Here is a 22,360-nt window from a genome sequence, read left to right on the forward strand (position 1 = left end):
AGTTCCACTTAGTTTATTGAACTCATCGTTGTTTCCACCCTGTCTTTGGTACTATTATGGATCATGCCTTCTGACTATATACTCTCCTATAAAGATGCTTCACATATTTGGTGATATCTTTTACCCTGATACCACAAGGCAATATACTAGCCTGGATTTTGTCTCAGAAATTTCTGTCTGTCCTAATTCAATCCCCTATGTATGTGCAAATAATTCACACTGAGTCCAGGGTTTACCTTCAGTACAAACTTTATCTTTTTCACAAACTGTTGTCAGCAGGGGAGTCAGTTGTCTTGGGATATATGGTCCCCAATTCAAAGTTTTAAATGTTCTTATGCTATTTCTTATCTACCCTTTCTCCCCTATATATATACACACACACACTATCCCACATGAGCTGTTTATACATAGAGAGTAAGGTAAGCCTTTTACAGTGTCAAGCTTCAGTACTGATGTTTAACATGAACTGTGTGCTGTTCAACTTTTACCTTGTATGTACAATGGCTCTTTCCATCCTGGAGCTTCTTGCATCATTGTTAGACTGGCAACCAGGAATTAGTTCACTTTAGCCTGCAGTTTGTTGCTCAGGCTGGTTTGAACCTGCTGTAGATTTTCTCTGCCTGATCCCAACCCTATGTATCTCTGCTAGGTGATTATCCCTTGTCCTCTGCTTATGCACTATAAAGCAAAGATTTCACTATTCTCTACTACACTTATTGCTCTCTCACTCTTTTTCTCCTATACAGCCTTAGTCATTTGTGTTCCCATGTCTATATAAAAGACTATAAGATTTAGGAGCAGAAATAGGCTGCTTGGCACATCGGGCCTGCTGCAACATGCTATCATGGCTGATTTATTATCCCTCTGAACCCCATTTTCCTGCCTTCAACCTGAAACCAATGACACCCTGACTATTCAAAAACCTATCAAGCTCTGCTTTAAGTATACTCAATGACTTTGCCTCCACAACCACCTGTGATAATCAATTCCACAGATTCACTAGCCTCTAGCTAAATAAATTCCTCCATATCTCTGTTCTAAATGGGCGTCCCTCTCTTCTGAGGCTGTGCTCTCTGGTCCCAAACCCACCAACTACAGGAAACACACTTCCCACATCCACTCTATCCAGACATTTCAATATCTGAAAGGTTTCAATGAGTCCCCCTCCCCCATGCTCACAACTCCAGCAAGTATAGGCCTAAAACCTTCAACACTCCTCATGAAACATTTCATTCCTGTAATCATTCTCACAAACCTGCTCCAGACACTCCCCAATGCCAGCACACCTTTTCCTATATAAAGGGCCCAAAATAGCTCACAATAGTCAATGCAGTCTGACCAATCCTTGCTCTTCTTTTCTAGTCCTTTCGAAATGCAAGCTAACACTGCATTTGCCTTCCTTACCACCGATTCAACCTGTAAGTAATGTTTAGGGAATCCTGCACAAGGGCTCCCATGTCCCTTTGTATCTCTGATTTTTGAAATTTCTCACTGTTTAGAAAATAGTCTATGTCTTTATTCATTCTACCAAAGTACATGACCATATACTACCCTACACTATGTTGCATCTGCCACTTCTTTGCCCATTCTCCTGATCCTTCTGCAGACTCCCTATTTCCTCAACATTACTTGCCCTTCTGCCTATCTTTGTATTGTCTGCAAACATCGCCACAAAGTCACCAATTCTATCATCCAAATCATTGACATATAACATGAAAAGAAGTGGTCTCAACACCAACCCCTGCAGAACACCACTGGTCACTGGCAGCCAACCAGAAAAGGCTCCGTTATTCCAACACTTTGCTTCCTGCCAGTCAGCCAATGCTTTATCCATACTATTGTCTTTCCTGTAATACCATGGGCTCCTAACTTGTTAAGCAGCCTCATCTTTGGCACTTTAGCAAAGACCTTATGAAAATCCAAGTACACAACATCCACCGATTCTCATTTTTCTATCCTGCTTGTATTTCTTCAAAGAATTCTAACAGATCTGTTAGGCAAAATTCCCCTTAAGGAAATAGTGCTGACTTCGACCTATTTTATCATGTGCCTCCAAGTAACCCAAAATCTTATCATTAATAATGGATTCCAACATCATCCTAATCACTGAAGCCAGGCTAGCAGGCCTATAGGTTCCTTTCTTCTGCCTCTCTTCCTTCTTGAAGAGTGGGGTGACATTTGCAATTTTCCTGACCTCTGGAACCATTCCAGTTTCTAATGATTCTTGAAAAATCACTGCTAGTGCCTCCACAACCTTTTCAACTACATCTTTCAAAACCCTGGGGTGTAGTCCATCTATACAGGTGACTTATCTACCTTTAGATCTTTCAGCTCCCCAAGCACCTCTCCTTAGTAAGAGTAACAATACTCAATTCTGCCCCCTGACACTGTCAAATATTGGGCATCTTGCTGGTGTCTTCCACAGTGGGGACTGGCGCAAAATAGTTATTCATTTCACCTGGCATTTCTTTGTGTTCCCCATTACTACCTCTCTAATATCATCTTCCTGTGGCCCAATATCCACTCTCGCTTCTCTTTTACTCTTTTTATATTTGGAAAAACTTTTGGTATCCTCGTTTACATTATTGGCTGGCGTGCCTTCATATTTCAACTTTTCTCTTCTTATTACTTTTTAGTTGCCTCTGTTGGATTTTAAAAGCTTTTCAATCCTCTAACTTCCCTCTAATTTTTGCTGTATGATCTGGGCTCTTTTTTGCTTATATGCTGTCACATATGAACATAAGAGATGGATGTTGATGCCAATAGTAAATAAAATCAAAGATGATCTTTTCCCTCAGTGCCACTTTCTTGAACTAACCATAAATACCAAGAAATGTATTGATTTCTTTCTAGATTTTATTTTGACACTAAGCCTTCAGAGCTCCCTTGGTTGGAGAATTCAAACTGTGTTTGAATATTTTTTACCCTGAATATTTTTTTAAATATTTCTGTCCTGAATGATTGACCCCTTACTTTGATACTGTGACCCAAGGCTCCAGCATTCCAGGTTGGGGAAATGTCAGTGTTACATCAGCCTCTTGAGACTAGTCCTGCTGAAGGATCTCGGCTCGAAACGTAGACTGTACTCTTTTTCATAGATGCTGCCTGGCCTGCTGAGTTCCTTCAGCATTTTGTGTGTGATTCCAGGAATCATTCTAGTGTCTTTGCCACTCATCATATAATACATATATACTGTACATCCTTCCATAGACTGGATCTGTACAATATTCAAGATGTAGTCTCGCCAGGTTTCTATACAATTGGAGCTAGATATCTCTTGTACTCCTTTTGCATCGAAGGCCACAATTTGATTTGCCTACTTAATTAGTATATGAGCTTGTAGTTGTTCTTCTACAAGGGATCTCCAAGTCCTTCTGAATAGCAACACAATTTAAAAATGCTTTGCCCTACTAATTCTTCCGCTAGAATGCACTATCTCACAGTTTTTCCGTTATCTAATATTTGCCATGTTTTTCTTCATTCGATCTGCTTGTTCCTATTACCCTTGAAGCTTTTTATCATAAAGCACACTTGGTTGTACTGCACTTGATCTCCTCGTCCATATCTTTGTAATTAATTGTGAAAAGCTGAGTCTCTGCATTGAACCCTGGCATACCTTAGAGGTCAGAATCTCCAAACACGAAAATGACCTGTTTATTCCAACTTTCTGATTGTTATCCATTAGCCAATCCTCTCACTTCAGACCAGAATATTACTTTCATACTGAGTTCTAATTTTGTTTAATCATCTCCTGTGTAAACCCCTTTCTGAAGGTTTACAGAATGCACCACATTAATTGGTTTGACCTTTTCTATTCTCCTTTTATATCAGAAAATGCAAAGATAAACAAATGGACTCTATACAACCCTAATATTATTTTCTGATTCCCTCTTATCATATATCCAAAAGTTCAAAGCATGTTTGTTAACAAAGTATGTATACTTTATACAACCTTGAGGTTCATCTCTTAAGACAGCCACATAACAAAGGAACCCATAGGAAACCCATGTTTAAAAAAGACAGAAAAAGAAGACTGTTGAACACCCAATGTGCAGAGAAAACGTGTTCTGAACTGAGGTCCATAAAAAGCGTCCCATAGTTCAGCACAGAGCCAAGTCATGGAGCAGCAATCTGAACCGGCCCATCCCTCACCTCACACCCCGACACCCTGACCTTTTCAATCTGACCTGCTGCCTAAATCAACATCCAGACATCGGGTTCAATTGACACACTCTGGAGTCAGGACCCCGACGTCTTGATTTGGCCTGTATCCGTCCTTTCTGATTTGGCCTTAATATACCCTAACATTTGCCCAGTAACTGATGGTCTGTAGTTTCTGTTCCCTTCCTTCTTTCTTAAATAGTTGGATTTTAATATCTACTATCAGAATCAGAATCGGGTTTATTATCACCGGCATGTGTTGTGAAATTGTTAACTTAGCAGCAGTAGTTCAATGCAATACATAATATAAAAGAAAAAAACAAAATAAAACAATAATAAATAAATAAATAAATAAATAAATAAATAGCAGTGTACATATATTGAATAGATTAAAAATTGTGCAAAGAACAGAAATAATATATATTTAAAAAGTGAGATAGTGTCCAGGGGTTCAATTTCCATTTAGGAATCAGATGGCAGAGGGGAAGAAGCTGGTCCTGAATCGTTGAGTGTGTGCCTTCAGGCTTCTGTATCTCCTACCTGATGTTAACAGTGAGAAAAGGACATGCCCTGGGTGCTGGAGGTCCTTAATAATGGATGCTGCCTTTCTGAGACACCGCTCCCTGAAGATGTATGCTAGTACGCAAGATGGAGCCAACTAAATTTACTATCCAACCTATCAACGGAATCTGTTAACTTTGCTAAGACTTCACAACTTTTGTACTCCACCCACATTTCAGTAAAGGGTAGAATTAGATTTGCCTTCCTAATTATGTGCTGTATTAGCATGCAAGCATTCTATGTTCTTGTGTATGAGGACTCCCGGACCTCATTGTATGTCAGTATTTTATTTACTCACAACTTTTAAATAACATTATGCTTTCCATTCTTCCTTCTGAAATGAGTGACTTCATAAAAACATAGAAATTTACTGTGCATTACAGGCCCTTCAGCCCACAATGTTGTGCCAACCATGTAACCTACTCTAGAAACTGCCAGAATTTCCCTACCACATACTGTAAAGAAATTGAAATAGAGGTTCAATCACATCTTTCAAAAGGAAAGCAAGATTGGAATGAGTACCCAAAATTGTTAAATTCCAAGAGCTTCCATATTACCAAACAGATTAGCTTCTATTCCTTGACCTTACTGTTGTCATAGTCCAAACTTTCTGCCAAATTTGAAATCTGGATTGTTCTCCTTAGAGTAGAGGAGAGCATGGTGTCTTATAGCAATGATGTTCAAAATTATTTGGGGCTATCAAACAGTAAATAGGGAAAGGAGCAGATATTTGCAGAAATCTGAAGGGAACGATCAATATTGGGAGTACTCAACAACCTAAGCATTATCAGTGGGGAGAGAAACAGAGTCAACATTACGGGAAAAGGACCCATCATCTGAACTCTCATTGTAGCAAAAAAAGGCATATAAAGTAGCAGAAGGGGGAGAGGGTGAGGGATGGAGACTACAGAGAGAATCTGAGATTAAAGATGCTCAGGTAACAATTACCTTTAACAACAGAATTTGGAAAAGATAACGAAATAGAAACTAATTGAAACAGAGGTTCAATCACATCTTTCAAAAGGAAAGCAAGATTGGAATGAATACCTGAAAATGTTAAGCTCCAAGAGCTCCCACATTACCAAACAGATTAGGTTTTGGTCCTTGACCTTACGTTGTCATCTCTAGAGCAGAGTAGGAGGTTAAAGATAAGAATTCAGAGTGGTAGTGGGGTGAAAATTAAAGTGATAGGTGGCTCTGCGGTGCTCTTGCAGACTGAGTGAATGTGTTCTGTGAAACAGGTTTCCCATCTGTGTTTTGTTTATCTGACATTGAGGAGACCACATCATTAACACTGAATGCAATATACAAAACTAGAAGAAATTCAAGTCAGTTGTGCTTCATTTAAGTGAACTCCTTGAGTTCCTGAATGGTGGGAAAGGAAAGAAGTGAAAGGTTAGGTGTTCTTTCTCATGAGGATGTAAAGGAAATGTGATGAAAAGATGAATGGCTGAAGGAGATGAAAAAGAGTAAGAACAGAAAGTGTGGTTCATTCAGAAAGTGGAAAGTGGAGGGGAAAGGAGCGTGCGTCTGATAGAGTTCCATTAGAGGTGTTTACATTATTATGACCTCTTAGTTATGGTGGCCCTTGACGGCTTTAGTGTGTACCTTGTCACAGAAATTCCCCTTATTCTCTCCACTCCTCTTCCTCTTTGCAATGTAACAGTCGTGATTTCTCACTTTTCAGTTCTGATTAAGAGTCTTTGACATAAATCATTGTCACTGTTTCCCTCCCCGCTGATGCAGTTTGACATGCTGAGTAGTTCCATTGCTCTCTGCTTTTGTTTAGTATGTGAGGAGAAGCCCTTTCCAATGTGAAGATGAGTAACCACAGGTCTTAGAATTATACACAATTGACAAAAGATGAGGAAAATTGTTTGTGAAATAGCACATTGAATACCACAGCCTAATGGATGTTGAAATAGATTCAGTGGTGACCTTTGTAGGAGAATTGGATATATATTTAAAAAATAATTTTAAAAAACAGAACACAGTGGGAAAAGAGAAGAATTGACTGGATAGTTCTTTCAAATAGTACCTGTATAAGAAGATAAATGGATTCTTTCTTGTTATAAGATTTCAGTGAATTAAAAGTACCATCTTTCCCTTTGCTTTGTGTGTGTATTTACTCATGTCTGAAGTCCTCAGGAGAGAGTTGAGAACTTTCTTTGCTTCTTTATCAGCTCTGTAATATTGTGCCACCTTTTGCTTTCCCACATCGCTTTTCCTCACTCTCTAGATAGAATTTAGGTCTCCCGTGGTAGTCATTATGAAAGAGCTGGTTGACTGAACCTGGCAGCCATTTTACTTGTTCCAATGATGAAAGCTTTAATGCACAGTGCAGTTGCATTGCAATCAAAATGGAAATGGCCTTGAATCCATTTCAGAAGTTGCTCACTGGGCAGCTGAGAAATATATTACTTTGCTCAGTTTCCTTCTGCAATATCCTAGCCTCCAAAGCAATACAATCTTCCCCCAACTTAGATTCTGCACTATTTGTTTTTTAATACCTTTCGCAGTAGGTGCTGAACACAAGTAGTATGTGGTATAATATTTTGGTAAGAAAAATAAGAAAGCTACATATTATTTGGGAAAAAAGGATCTAAATGGTGCAGAGAAACAATGGGATATCAGAGTCAACTGCACATATCATTAAAACTAGCAACACAAGTTAATAACACAGTAAAAACAAACCAATTACTAGAATTTACTGAAAAAAATATATATAGCGTATGATTCTGGTTTCCACTTTATCATTGAAAAGTAGCCTGAGCTGTGACTAAATAGAGGCATTATCTAATGAAGTAAATACAGAATATTTGCACTTATGGGAAAGAACAATACGAACATCAAGATGACCAAATCGAGAATTTTAGAGAAACGTCATTAATTAAGGAACAAGGAGGAATTTTGGAAGCTTGTTTAGTCTTCTGAGCCTATTCCGTCATTCAGTATGATCGTAGCTGATTTATGCTTCAGTTGGTAATGAGGAGCTCTTCACTTCAGGGAGTATTTGAGGCAGATAGCATAGAGGTGTTTATGGCAAAAAATACGAGGCAGAAGGGAATAGTGAGTTATGCTGATCGAGTTAGATACAAATGAATGCAAGGAAGTTTGAGAGGGTCATAAACACTGACATGCACTGGTTGGGCTTAATGGCGAGTTCTGTACGCTCCTGCGTATGTAATTCTGTGAAGAATATGTTGATCATTGGATGTTTGTGCCCTGCTGAGACTGGAACTAGGTATATTTCAGATACTTCAATAATTTAATGATTTTCATCACATTCTTCAATTAGGATGCATTCTTATCAAGAAAGCAAAGGAAGTCTATGCATTTAAAGATCTGAAGCACTTTCCCGCCTTTGAAATGCTTTTGAAATACAATCAATATTATAATGTGGGAAACATGACAGTGTTCCCCAGTATCTCAAGTATCATTAAAGCTTGTCATTTGAATGTTGTTTTCTCTGAGTCAGAAGACTTTGATTACCTGAGAGGGCAGATGAGAACTCTCTTGGTCAACCTAAAGTTCATGCTGCTATTCCATTCCTCAAGTGGTGCTGTCTTTTGGAGGAAACGTTCAACCAAGATCCTATCTTCCTTCTCAGATTGATGTAAAAGTCCCATAACATGGTATGAAAGAGAATGTGGGACTTTACATTATCCTTACCAACAGTTATCACTCAACCCACATCACCTACAAAGAATGTCTGGTCAGTTTTTTTGTAGAAGCTGGTTTTGTGCAAATTGACTGAAGTATTTCCTACACTGCAATATTTGAACAAATACTTAATTGGTTGTTAGTTCCTTTGGGAGTATCCTAAGGTCATGAAAGATGCTACACTAATGCAGTTCTTTCTTCTAATGGATCATTTAACATAAAGGACAGACACCTTGAAATTTATCATTAGTTGGTAGCGCTAGACATGCTATATAGTACAAATAACACCAGCAGTACCTCCGAGTTTCATTCCATGTAGCATAGTTGACATTAGCAGCTCAGGATGAATTTCTAACAGAACGATTTGCAATGGAGTTTGAGCTCCCCCGACGTGGAGCTGGTGGTAATGGGTATAGCTAAAAAGCTGAATATGTCTTCCCAATGGCATTTTTTTTCTAACTACAGTGTCTCAGGTGTGCCATGGCACAGCTGTGATGCTCACTGTGCTTTGCATTAACAAAAATGTCAAGTATGTGTGTTACTTTTAAGTCAGCACAAAATAATTATTTACAAGAGGTGAGGAACAGGAATTGGCCCTAGCTGACTGTATAGTGCAAAGCAGAAGTGATCTCATTAACCTTTCAATTCATTTACCTGTAACCTAGAACAATGTAAAACTCTGCTTCTCTTGTTTTTGGTTTAGTCAAGCACCCTTGTTTCATATGAGATCATATTAGGATATTTCTGTTGTTTTTATATACTGTATCTGCTATTTGGTTCTGTGTCTGTCTCATACTGCCATTTCTTGACAGGTTTATTTCTTTCTGTTTTTGTCTGGCGGCACAGTAGCACAGCAGTGTAGTGTTTTATAGCACCACTGACAGGGGTTCAATTCCCACCACTGTTTTGAAAGAGTTTGTACATTCTCCCCGTGACCACGTGGCTTTTCTCCGGCTGCTCCAAATTCCTCCCACATTCTAAAGACAGAGAGAGGTGTGGGCATGCTTTGTTGGTGCCAGAAGCATGCCAGCACTTGTGGGCTGCCCCAGCACATACTTGGGGAATTTGGTAGTTGGTGTTGGTTGTTGACCCAAGTGACACCTTTCACTCTCTGTTTTAATGTACTTATGACAAATCAAGTTGATCTTTTCATCTCATTTTGCTCTTATTTTTCCGTAGACGTCTCTCACTTTCTTCAATTTCCTTGCAATGCTTCTCAGACATCATTCTCTAGCTTTATATGTTTTCATTTATTGTCTTATTCTACCTATCTTTCTCCCTCAGTTGTCTCTCCAGTTTATTGTCTCTTCTCTTAGTTCTTTCTTCTGTCCCATTCCTAATTTAAGTTTAAATTCTGAAAACAAATGCAAAGATCAGGCTTGTAATGGCTAGAGTATAGAAGATGAAGGGGTGATCTAACTTAGGTGTTTAATGGATTAGAGGTGGGGTAGATAGAAGCTATTTCCCCTGGTGGATTGTCCAGCATCTTAGAATCAGACAAGGTCAGACAAGGAAGCATCTCTTCGCACATAAGATCAAGGAATTCTCCAAAGGTTGGCAAACCAGAGGGCAACTGAAGGTTTCAAAACGGGGCTTTTGTTGAATAAAAGGTGCTGAGAGGGTTATGGAATCAGACAGGCACATGGAGTCATAATGCAGATCAGCCATAGTTTTCAGAAATATGGAACAGGTTCAAGGAGCTGAATGGGCCCTTATTTTTCCTGATACAAGATCTGATGATGTGCAGCACTCTCATGTATTGAATGTGAATGTGTCCACAAGCTACACTACCCGGATATGGCTCTTCAGGAGCAAGTGGAAAGCCTTTTAACTGTCTGTGAGATTAGGTAACTGTCAGGGATGGCCTCATACCTTTTGTATTCTTGGGAGTGACTTTGCAGTTAAGATAGAGTTACAGACACTGCAGTGAAGTTAGATCAAAGCTGCAGAGAGATTGGACAGTATGGTATTGTAGCAGTCAGCATGACGCTTCACAGCACCAGTGGCACTGAGGCAAAACTGCATTGTAGAACTCACCTAACTCCTGACTCCAAGACCCATTGTTTGAAAACCTGGAATATTTTATATTGAGCTCCCAGGTAGGGCAAGAATCTATAGCACAATAAGCATCATTGTCAAACTGTCTACTGTCAAAATGAATCCAAACTCAGGTTGGAGGAACAACACCTTATATACCAGCTGGGTAGCCTCCAACCTGATGGCATGAACATTGACTTCTCTAACTTCCGTTAATGCCCCTCCTCCCCTTCTTACCCCATCCCTGACATGTTTAGTTATTTGCCTGTTCTCCATCTCCCTGTGGTGCTTCCGCCCCCTCCTTTCTTTCTCCCGAGGCCTCCCATCCCATGATCCTTTCCCTTCTCCAGCTCTGTATCCCTTTCGCCAATCACCTTTCCAGCTCTTAGCTTCATCCCACCCCCTCCGGTCTTCTCCTATTATTTCGCATTTCCCCCTCCCCCCCACTACTTTCAAATCTCTTACTATCTTTCCTTTTAGTTAGTCCTGGCAAAGGGTCTCGACTCAAAATGTCGACAGTGCTTCTCCTTATAGATGCTGCCTGGCCTGCTGTGTTCCACCAGCATTTTGTGTGTGTTGTTTGAATCTCCAGCATCTGCAGATTTCCTCGTGTTTGCTCCATAAGCATCATCTTAATAGTTTATTACAGGGTCTTTCACAATGTGATTTTCCAAATCAGCCTGAAGTGTACTTCGTTGAAAGAAAGATGCCCACTCTTCAGCTTTGTCCTGAGGTGTCCAGGAATTAAAATTCAATCTCCTTGACAATGATGCAAGCAAACATCAGGAGATAAATCATTAATGCTTTTTATTACTTTTAGATATTTTTAATTTATTGATTACAAAAATGTTGGAAATATGTAAAAATAAATGACCACTGAAGAAGACGGAAATACCTTCAGCCAGAGTTAGCAAACTGATTGTGCGATGCAGGCAGTGTAGAGAGATAGCACTGTACCGTGTCTGCCCATAACTGATGTGGCAGAAAGACAAATGATTCAACTTTTAAATCCTGCCTCCCGGACTCTGGAGAGTTTTTTTGAATCTAGGTTTTGATTTAATATCTGATATCTTGCACAAAGGGATTTGTCATTCCTGACTTACTTTTTATATTTTGTGTACACAGAGCTGGGGACCGCAAGGGGAAGGGGGCAGTGGTGCCATATAACCCATCATCTGAAAGACATGTCATCGGGAATAATGCCACAAAAACCCCAATTTCATTATATCTCAGGAGGATATTTCTCTTTGCAGTATCCCATCATTAATATTAATTGTCCCATTTAAGCCTTCCACACATTCACAAAATCTATCTTCCATGCCCCATCCACTGCTAAACTGTGGGCCACTCTCAGAACAAACAGAGTTTGTGGAGTTTTTTGTTATTAATTAGTCTTTGTTTTCTAATGCTTTTGACAACACATTTATTATGCAGTGCAAACACTGTGTGTCAGTAACTCGAGACTAGCTGTGGTAATATAGGAATAAATTTATATTGAGCCATGTAAAATATACAGTTTAAAATACAGGCCATTCTGCCGTATATGCTTGTGTTGTACTCCATGCAAACTTACTCCCAACTCTTCACATTTAATATTTGTTATGAGCACAAAGCACATTATCTTATTTCTTTTTTCTTTGTGCATTTATCTACCCTTTCCCTAACCACTATGATGTTCACTTTAACCAGTCCATGTGTCGATGAGTTCTAGAGTTTAAGGAACTTTGTTAAAATGATGAATGCTACTTTTAGACTCACTATTTGTATGTCCAATCAAACTTTCAGGCATGTTGCTGACTTCTTTTCACATCTCAATTTTCTCTTATTGAGAAAAAAGAGCTCCAGATTGTTCTACACTGATATTTTTACCATTATCTTTGTAAATCATCATAACGTAGAACTCTAAGAACCTCAAATCTGTTTAATATAAGTTCAAAATTACCCTAATTGTGTTTAGAAACGCTGGGCTTTGTGGCCTTGAGCACAAACTTCCCTGTTCTGGAATTAATAACGAGAGATAATAGATTGTAAGGGCTTCAACTCAGATTGCCAAAGCTGTATTAGCTCAAAGTCCCTAGTAAGTCAAAACTAATCTCTGGGATATTTAGCAATCCAGAAGAAGGATCATGAAAGCATTAAAGTGTATACTATTTTCTGAATTTGCTTGTCTTAGTTGTAAAAAATCAGAGTTGAGTATGACGCTGTTGGACTGATAGCCAAAATAACTGAAATAGATGAGAGAGGAATAAAAACAATACAAAAAATGCTCAGCAGGTGAAGTAGTATCTATGGAGTAAGAAAATGAGTCAAAGTTTCAAATAGAAAATCCTTCATCCAAACAAATGTAATGCTCTGGTTAAGATTTCTACTGCTATGCTGTGAGGTATTATATTTTAGCAGTTTCTGTAAAAGCAGTCGGTCCTGCTGGTAAGAGGGTTCTGGTTTCAGCTAAAGATAGGAGCCATGTTGTCCAATGTCGGAATTTTGTGTCAGCCAATCAGGATCGTGGGATATAAAGAAGGTTCTAGAGAGCTGGGCAGGAAGAGATTTCTGTAGTCTACTCTGGGGTCCTTTGGTGGGAGCTGCAGAGTGGAGTATAAGGGAATTTGCTGCAGAATTCCATTGGAAGAAGAGTCCCCATTGCAAGAGGTGCTTTGCACAGATGAATGGCTCCAAGGAGGAAGGGCCAATACTCCTGAGAAGCCAGTTCATTTGAGATGGTCTTTGAGGGGAATTTGGACTGTGGCAAGTGCTTTCACGCAGACCATGGGTCCAGCTTGTAAGTAAAGCGATACATCTCTGACTACTCCAGAAATGAGCTCCAAAGTTTATGTGATCATTGGACTGGCTTTAACTGTAATGGGCCCTTTTATTTTCCTTTTCTTTTTTCTGTAACTGTAAATTTGGTAAATATACTTTCTTTATAATTTTATGCTGGTTTGCAATCTGCCATTTCTGGGCTACCGATAACTATGTGGGCAGTATTTACACAGCATTCGATCTGATCGAGGTTCCTTTCATTGGAACATGCCAACGTTCCTGTTTGGTTGGACCCCAAATCATACCAACCCTAGATATATATTGCTTTTGAAAGGTGGCCTTCTCACTGCAGAGCCAAGCCAAGTTGGTGTACGAGTCTCAGTAAGAGTGTTACACAAATAAGGTTATGTTTGCTTTCAGATAGATTAAGGAAGGTAAGGTTTTGTGCAGATGGATGTATTGAATGGCTAATACCTGAAGTGTGAAGGGTAAGGTACTTGAAATCAGAAAGGTGTTCAAAGTTCAAAATAAATTTATTACCAAAGTACTTATATGATACCTTATACAATCCTGGGATTCAGTTCCTTGCAGGAATACATAGTCAATCCAAAAAAAAAAACAACAGAATCAATGAAAGGCTGCACCCAATATGATGAACAACTGTGTAAATATGAAAGGGAGAAATAATTAATAAATAAATAAATAAATAAATAAATAGATAGATAGACAGACAATAAATGTTGAGAACATGAGATGAAGAGTCCTTGAAAGTGAGTCTATAGGCTGTAGGTTCAGTGATGGGAAGACTGAAGTTGAATGAAGTTATCCCCTTTGGTTCAAGAGCCTAATGGTTGAGGGGAAATAACTGTTCCTGAACATGATGGTGTGGGGCCCATGACTCCTGTACCTTTTTCCTGACGGCAGCAGTGAAAAGAGAACATGGCCTGGATAGTGCAGGACCTTGATGATAGATGCTGCTTTTCTACAACAGGGCTCCACGTAGTTCTTTTCAATAATGGGGAGACTTTATCCATGATGTATTGAGCTATATCCACTACTTTTTGTAGGCTTTGCAAGCAGTGAAGGCTCCCTCAGTAACTACATTTAAGACAAGGATTGGATAGATTTTTGCATAGTAGGGGAATTTAGGGTTATGGGGAAAAGGCAGGTAGGTGGAGATGAGTCCATGGCCAGATCAGCCATGATCTTATTAGATGGTGGAGCAGGCTTGACAGGCTAGATGGCCTCTCCTGCTCCTATTTCTTCTGTTCTTATGTTCTTATGCTTTTTCATTCAAGAGTGTTGGTGCTTCCGCACCAGGACATGATACAACCAGTCTATATACTCTCCACCAGACATCTATAGAAGTTTGTCAAAGTTTTTGATGACATGCAGAATCTTCACAAACTTCTAAGAAACTAGAGGCCACATGTTCCAGGGTTGAGTGAAAAGCCAATGAAATGGCATTTGCTGTGGACCTGTTGTGCCGGTAGGCAAACTGGAGCAGACCCAAGTCGTTTCTCAGGCAGGAATTGATGTTTCATCACCATTCTCTTAAAGCACTTCATCACAGTGGATGTAAGTGCTACTGGACAATAGTCGTTGAGATAGGTGACTGTGTTCTCAAACCTGCTTGAAGATGTGATTAAACTGTCAGGACTATATTGGTAATGCTATGGATAACTGAAAAATTAGAGCCTAAACTTGAGGTGCATCAAGATCTGCAAATAGAATTATGATAGAGATCAACAATTTAAGAACAGAATAAGTTAAAAAATAAGCAGTTTGGCCTGCTGTGTCTGTTCCAACATTCAATAGGATCATAGCTTATCTTTTTCTTTAGCCTCATGAACCTGCGCTAATCCTGTACTCCTTCATTCCCTTTTATGCCTCTCACATGAATATACTCAGTAACTGAACTTCCACAGCCCTCTTGGGTTGAATATGCCAAAGATTCACTACTCTCTGGGTGAAGAAATTGTTATAGTGCTGAATAGTCAGCCCCATATTTTGAGACTATATTCACTGCGCTTAATATTCCAGCCAAGGGAAACATCAACGATCATCCCTTTTAGAATTATGTGTGCTTCAATGTGATCGCCTATTATTCTTTTAAATGTAGTGGTTCCAATATAATCTGATTAATCTTTCCTCTTAGTTCAAATCTATCATTGCAGAACTCAGACTGTTGAACTATTGTTGCACTCCCTGCCTTAGCTTAACGCCAAATACTTATGCATTGACACTATGAAAAGTGGAATGACTATTATTGGGTACTTGCGATTAGCATGGATATGGCAGTGTATTGGCTAGCACAGCGCCATTACTGCTTGGGACATCGGAGATCGGAGTTCAATTCCAGCACCATCCATAAGGAGTTTGTATGCACCCCCCCCCCCCCGTGAACATGAGGGTTTCTTCTGGGTGCTCCAGTTTCCTCTCACAGTCCAAAGATGCATCAGTTAGTAGGTTAATTGGTCATTGTAAATTGTCCTGCGGTTAGGCCAGGGTTAAATAGGTGAGTTACTTGTGGTGCAGCTTTATGGGCCAAAAGGGCTTGTTCTACGCTGAGTCCCTAATAAATATAAAATAAAATAAATGTAGTCTGATGAACCTGTTATGTGCTGTAAAATTCCATGAGATTTCTCCAGTGCAGTCTTATCAGCATACTATTTCATTACAGTGAAACATCTTTATGTTTGTACTCGAAGCCACTTCCAGTTAAAAAAAACAACAGATTATTTGCCTTCCTAATTGCTTGCTGTACTTGAACATTCATCTTCAGTTATTCTACACAAAGACATGTGGGTACCTCAGAATGTTAATGCCTTTCAACCTCTCATGTTTTATAAACAACTCTGCTTTTCTTTTTTATCTACCAAAGTAGATGATCCCATGTTTTTCTAAATTTTGCTTAGTTATTCAGTTTTGAGGATGACCTGCATTTATTTCCTGTTACTAATAGCCCTTGAGAAGATGATGGTGAGCAATCTATTTGAACTGCTGCAGTTTCTGCAATGAAGGTACTTTCCCAGTGAGGTTGGGTAGGGAACTCCAGGATTTAGATTGTACAATGATAAAGGACCAGAGAGATGTTTCCAAATCTGCATGATACATGACTTAGACTCTAATGCCCCCCCCATAGCATATAACAGGTTGGGAACCCCTGAGAAATATATGCAGGGGGTGGTGTTCCCATTCACCTGCTTCCCTTGCCCTTCTTGGTTACAAAGATTCAAGGGATTGAGTATGGATTTGAGGTTGAGCAGGTTGGAGCTTTACTTATTGAAGCACAGAAGAATGAGGGGTGATCTTATGGAGATGTATAAAATCAATAGGGACATAGGTCTTTTCCCCTGGTTGGCCAGTTAAGAACTAGAGGACATAGGTTTAGAGTGAATTGGGAGAGATTTAGTAGGAACAAGAGGAGTAACTTTTTCACACAGTGATAGTCAATCTGGAATGATCTGCCTAAGGAAATGGTTGATGCAGGTGTATTAACAATATTTAAAAGGCTCTTGAACTAGTACATGGATAGAAAAGGGTTGGGGGGATATGGGCTAAATGTGGGCAAATGGGACAAGCTTAGATGGGAATCTTAGTCACCGTAGAACAGTTGGGTTGGAAGACCTGCTCTGTGCTCCATGCTCTATTACTCTATGACTCCATATAGATCATGTGTTTGAATAGCTCTGGTGAATAACTGTATTACATTTTTGTTTATCGGTGGAAGGAATTAATTTTTCATGAGGTGGATGGAAAACAAGCCAACCAAGTTTCTTTGCCAAGGGTAGTTTTGATTGGCTTGAGTTATTGGTTCTCCCCTCATCCAGACAAATAGAGAGTATCCCATCATGCACCTGACCAGTTTTATAGTTAGTGGAAAGCTCATCTCAAGAGGTGAAGCATCTGTGTCAAGATAACCTGCCTGTGCCAATTGTGATCCCCATTTATTCCATCTTTAGGTAGGTTATCTGCCATGAGCATCTCTAGGCCCCAAAACCTGAAGCACAGTCTTGCCAACTCCAATTAGCACCTAACTTCATAGCATCAGCATTCTTGGATATATTATACTTGGATTCACCATCTACATTGTTAACATAGATCAGTCACACTTGAGGCCCCAGCATCAATCCCAGTGATACCCTGCTAAACACAGCCACCCAACTTGAAAGTGGCCTGTTTACTCCTACTGTCTAGTTTTATCTGACCCATCCTCAGCACATACCTATTTTACCCTAATTCCATGTGTTCTAATGTTAGTCATTCAGTAATCTATGGGACATAGGTGTAGCCAGCAAAGTCAGCATTTCAATATTGAAGAGTCAAGATTATTTATTGTCATTCATCAGTACGCGAGTGTCAGGGAGAATGAAATGATTATCACTCCAGATCTGTTGCAGCATAAAAAACACAATAAGCATAAGGAACACAATATATAAAAATACATAATATTAGCTTGTATACATAGACTGATTGTATGTACATAAAGTGAGGCTAGGTACAGGAGTATCTGTACATAGGTGGCTCTGACAGGAAATGATAACGTAGTGCTGCTGGTGGGGTGAGTTAGTAGGTGGAGGTGTTGATCAGCCTGATGGCTTGGTGAAAGTAGCTATTTTTGAGTCTAGTGGCCCTGGTGTGGATTCTGCATTGCCTCTTCCCTGATGGGAGTGGGTCAAATGGTCCATGAGCAGGGCGGGTGCGATCCTTTATGATATTGCTGGCCTTTTTCCAGCACCTTTCTGTATATATGTCCTTGATAGCAGTAGGCTGGTGCCACTGTTGCGTGGGACAGTTTTAACTACCTGTCTGCTGCAGTGCAGTTTCTGTGCCACACAGTGATGCAGCATGTTAGGATGCTCTCAACTGTGTATCTGTAGGAGGTCGTAAGTATTTATTGCTCATCCTTAATTGTTCTCTGATGCTTTATCTTGGGCATGTAAAATTATTAGACACCTTGTCAGGATGAACAGGTAAGCTTATTTCCCCTACCAAAGAAGTTAATTGCTGGAACAATTAACAGGGAATTAAGGAAACACTCTTTGGGTCTGGAATGTATTTACTGAAAGGTTGGTGGAGGCAGACCCAATAGCGTATTTGAAAGACACAGTAAAGCTACAACCAAGTGTTGATAAATAGGATTAGTGTATAAAACTTGATGGTGGATGTGGACATGCTAGGGAGAAAGGCCTACGCTGTGCTCTTTGACTTAATGACTCTGGATGGATACTTAAGGTCCCATAACCTACAAAGATAATGGGTTGAACTCGGAAATGCCAGTAATCTTCTTGGGTCCTTTTTTTTGGCTGGCATTGTTTATGTCCACGTGGCCTCCTTTCATGCCATATGCTTTTACGATTCCATGACGATGATCCTGTTGTAAGACCAATTGCTTAGATAAACATCAGCAGAGGGAACAATTGCTGTGCTGCTGCTCTGATTTACGTCTTTGGGAAACTGGTTGCACAGGTAAATATCTGCAGTGGGACAATTGATTAGCAAAGTCCCGGATTTTGTAGAGGTAGAAAGGGTAAGAGCAAGGATATTCTGGGCAGTAGACTTTAGAAAAGATGTAAAAGCACTGAAACTGGTTGAGAAGAGATTCCTGGATTAAGAACTTCAATTATATTGATGAATGGAGAATGAAATTGTTTCCTTGGAAAAGAAGAAATCTGATAGAGATGCATTGGTTACTTTGCAATGTGACAGGATGTGTCCGTAGAATGAGTGTGCTAATAGGAATCATTATAGAGTATAAAGGGGAGGTGTTTTCCTGTCTGTGTTACTGGGATAAGAACTTAATTAGGAACTGCCACAAACCCAGCACTGAATCGCCCCATGGCTTGATGTGAAGAGGTTGCCTGTGAAGGCTGGTGGTGGGCAGAGTGGAGTGAGCAATGCCAGCCACTCAGTGCTGAAATACACTGCTTGCATCTGCTCCTTCGCTGGTTACTGGGTGCACTAGCGTTTAGAGGCCAAACCCATTTTTTAGTCTTTCTTTCTTTCCTGTTGGATGCAATGGATGCTGTTTTCATCTCCTCTCCACAGCTGGTTCCACAGCTGTCATAGGCCCACAAATTTCTCTTTAGTAACAAGCTCTGTGGTGGTTATCGGACATATAGCTTGTTACCAAAGAGAAATCTCTGGTCTGTCAGCATATTGAGCAGCTGCTGCTAGTCCCAAACAATAGTTCACAGTTGCTTTCCTAGGGATCACCCAGGTTTCCAGCACAACAGCAGACAGGGCAAATGTTTTGTCAGCCACATGTGAGTAAGTAACTGTAAGTGTACATGAGCAATCTGACAGATCAGTAACCTGCGAGGAGCCATTGAATTTAAATTTGAAGTCTATAGAAAGAATACTTAGAAATAAATTGTTCCTCTTGGCAGAGGGATCAAGAACAGGAGGAAAAGAAATTGACAGTTTAATAAGGTTGTTAAAAAGGCATATGGATAATTTCCTTTATTATGGAGATGAGAGGGTGTTCAGGAGCGAGGTATACCAGCTAGTTAAATAGTGTTGCAGCAACAACCTTGCGCTCAGTATCAGTAAGATGAAAGAGCTGATTGTGGACTTCAAAAAAGGTAAGACAAGGGAACATGAACCAATCCTCAAAGAGGGATCAGAAGTGGAGAGAGTGAGCAATTTCTAGTTCCTGAGTGTCAAGATCTGTGAGGATCTAACCTGGTTCCAACATATCGTTGTAGCTATAAAGAAAGGAAGATAGCAGCTATATTTCATTTGAGACTTGAAGAGATTTGAATTGTCACCTAAAACACTCGAAAACTTCTATAGATGAACCGTGAAGAGCATTCTGACAGGTTGCATCACAGTCTGGTATTGGGGAGTGGGGGGTGATGGCCTACTGCACAGGACCAAAAGAAGCTACAGAAAGTGTAAAATTAGTCAGTTCCATCTTGGGTACTAGCCTTCATAGTATCTAAGACATCTTCAAGGAGTGGTGCCTCAGAAAGGTGGCGTCCATTAGTAAGGAATCTCATCACCCAGGACATGCCCTTTCCTCATTATTACCATCAGGAAGGAGATACAGAAGCCTGAAGGCACACACTCAGTGATTCAGGAACAGCTTCTTCTCCTCTGCCATACAAGTCCTAATGGACATTGAACCCATGAACACTACCTCATTTTTTAATATTATTTCTGTTTTGCACTATTTTTAATCTAATAATTTAATATACATATATATACTTATTGTAATTGATTTACTTTTTTTTGCTTTCTGTATTAGCATGCATTTAGATGTATTGCTGCTGCTCAGTTAACAAATTTCATGAAACATGCCGGTGATAAAAAAACTTAATTCTGATTCTGATTCTATATGAGGCATGGAATATGAATGCAGGAAGGTTATTTTTAAGCATTATACAACAATAGTTAGATGCCACCTTAAATACTGCGTGGAGTTCTGGTCACCACATCACAGGAAAGAAATGATTACACCGGAGAGGGTGTAGAGGACATTTACAATGATGTTATCAGAATTGGAAAATTGTAGCAATGTGGAAAGATTTGATAAGTTTGGATTATTTTTTATTGGAACAATGAAGCCTTGAGAGGAAATTTAACTAAGGTGTATGAAATTATGAACCCAGGATTATATAATCAGGAAAGGCATACTTCCTCTTCCCAGCCATAACAAAATCAAGGAGGATAGAATTAAATTAAAATAGTGAGTAGAAATTCTCAAAAGGAAATGAGAAAAGATTTTTTTTTACTCAGAGGAAAGAAGGGCCATGACAGAGATTGTTGCATCCTGCAGCTTGACAGATCCTTGTATCATCTTTAGCCACTGATGAGGCCTCAGAGATCTTGTAAAACATCTTTTGTTGTCCCTCAGTTTAAGAAGGACATTTGAGATGATCTAGGAAATCAGAGTTTTTTGAGGTGAAGAAGATGATTGCTGAGGGTAGTGCAGTGAATGTTGTATATTTGGAATTCAGTAAAGCTTTCGACAAGTTCCCTCTTGGTGGGCTGATCCAAGAGGTTAATGTTCATGGATGGTAGATTGGATACAACACTGAATTGGTCATAGAAGACAGATGGTAGTGATGGAGAGGTGTTATTAACCATATAACTATATATAACCATATAACAATTACAGCACAGAAACAGGCCATCTCAGCCCTTCTAGTCCGTGCCGAACGCTTATTCTCACCGAGTCCCACTGACCCGCACTCAGCCCATAACCCTCCACTCCTTTCCTGTCGATATACCTATCCAATTTTACTTTAAATTACAATATTGAACCTGCCTCTACCACTTCTACTGGAAGCTCATTCCACACAGCTACCACTCTCTGAGTAAAGAAATTCCCCCTCATGTTACACTTAAACTTTTGCCCCCTAACTCTCAACTCATGTCCTCTTGTTTGAATCTCCCCTACTCTCAATGGAAAAAGTCTATCCACGTCAACTCTATCTATCCCCCTCATAATTTTAAATACCTCTATCAAGTCCCCCTCAACCTTCTACACTCCAAAGAATAAAGACCTAACTTGGTCAACCTTTCCCTGTTACTTAGATGCTGAAACCCAGGTAACATTCTAGTAAATCTTCTCTGTACTCTCTCTATTTTGTTGATATCTTTCCTATAATTTGGTGACAAGAACTGTACACAATACTCCAAATTTGGCCTTGCCAATGCCTTGTACAATTTTAACATTACATCCAAACTCCTATACTCAATGCTCTGATTTATAAAGGCCAACATACCAAAAGCTTTCCACGCTATCCACATGAGGTTCCACCTTCAGGGAACTTTGCACCATTATTCCTAGATCACCCTGTTCTACTGCATTCTTCAATGCCCTACCATTTACCATGTATGTCCTATTTGGATTATTCATACCAAAATGTAGCACCTCACACTTATCAGCATTACACTCCATCTGCCATCGTTCAGCCCACTCTTCTAACTGGCCTAAATCTCTCTGCAAGCTTTGAAAACCTACTTCATTATCCACAACGCCATCTACCTTAGTATCGTCTGCATACTTACTAATCCAATTTACCACCCCATCGTCCAGATCATTAATGTATATTACAAACAACATTGGACCCAGTACAGATCCCTGAGGCACACCACTAGTCACTGGCCACACCACTAGTTATCCACCACTGCTCTCTGGCATCTCCCATCCAGCCACTGTTGAATC

General features: G+C 39.7%; 1 protein-coding gene across 4 annotated transcripts in view; it reads left to right on the top strand.

Moving 5' to 3' along the window:
• camta1a (calmodulin binding transcription activator 1a) overlaps positions 1 to 22,360 on the top strand; it is a 1,215,621-nt gene that overhangs the window by 946,530 nt on the left and 246,731 nt on the right. The window lies entirely within an intron of this gene.

Source organism: Hypanus sabinus, chromosome 27 (assembly GCF_030144855.1).
Source record: "Hypanus sabinus isolate sHypSab1 chromosome 27, sHypSab1.hap1, whole genome shotgun sequence".
In the NCBI taxonomy this organism is placed as follows: Eukaryota; Metazoa; Chordata; class Chondrichthyes; order Myliobatiformes; family Dasyatidae; genus Hypanus; species Hypanus sabinus.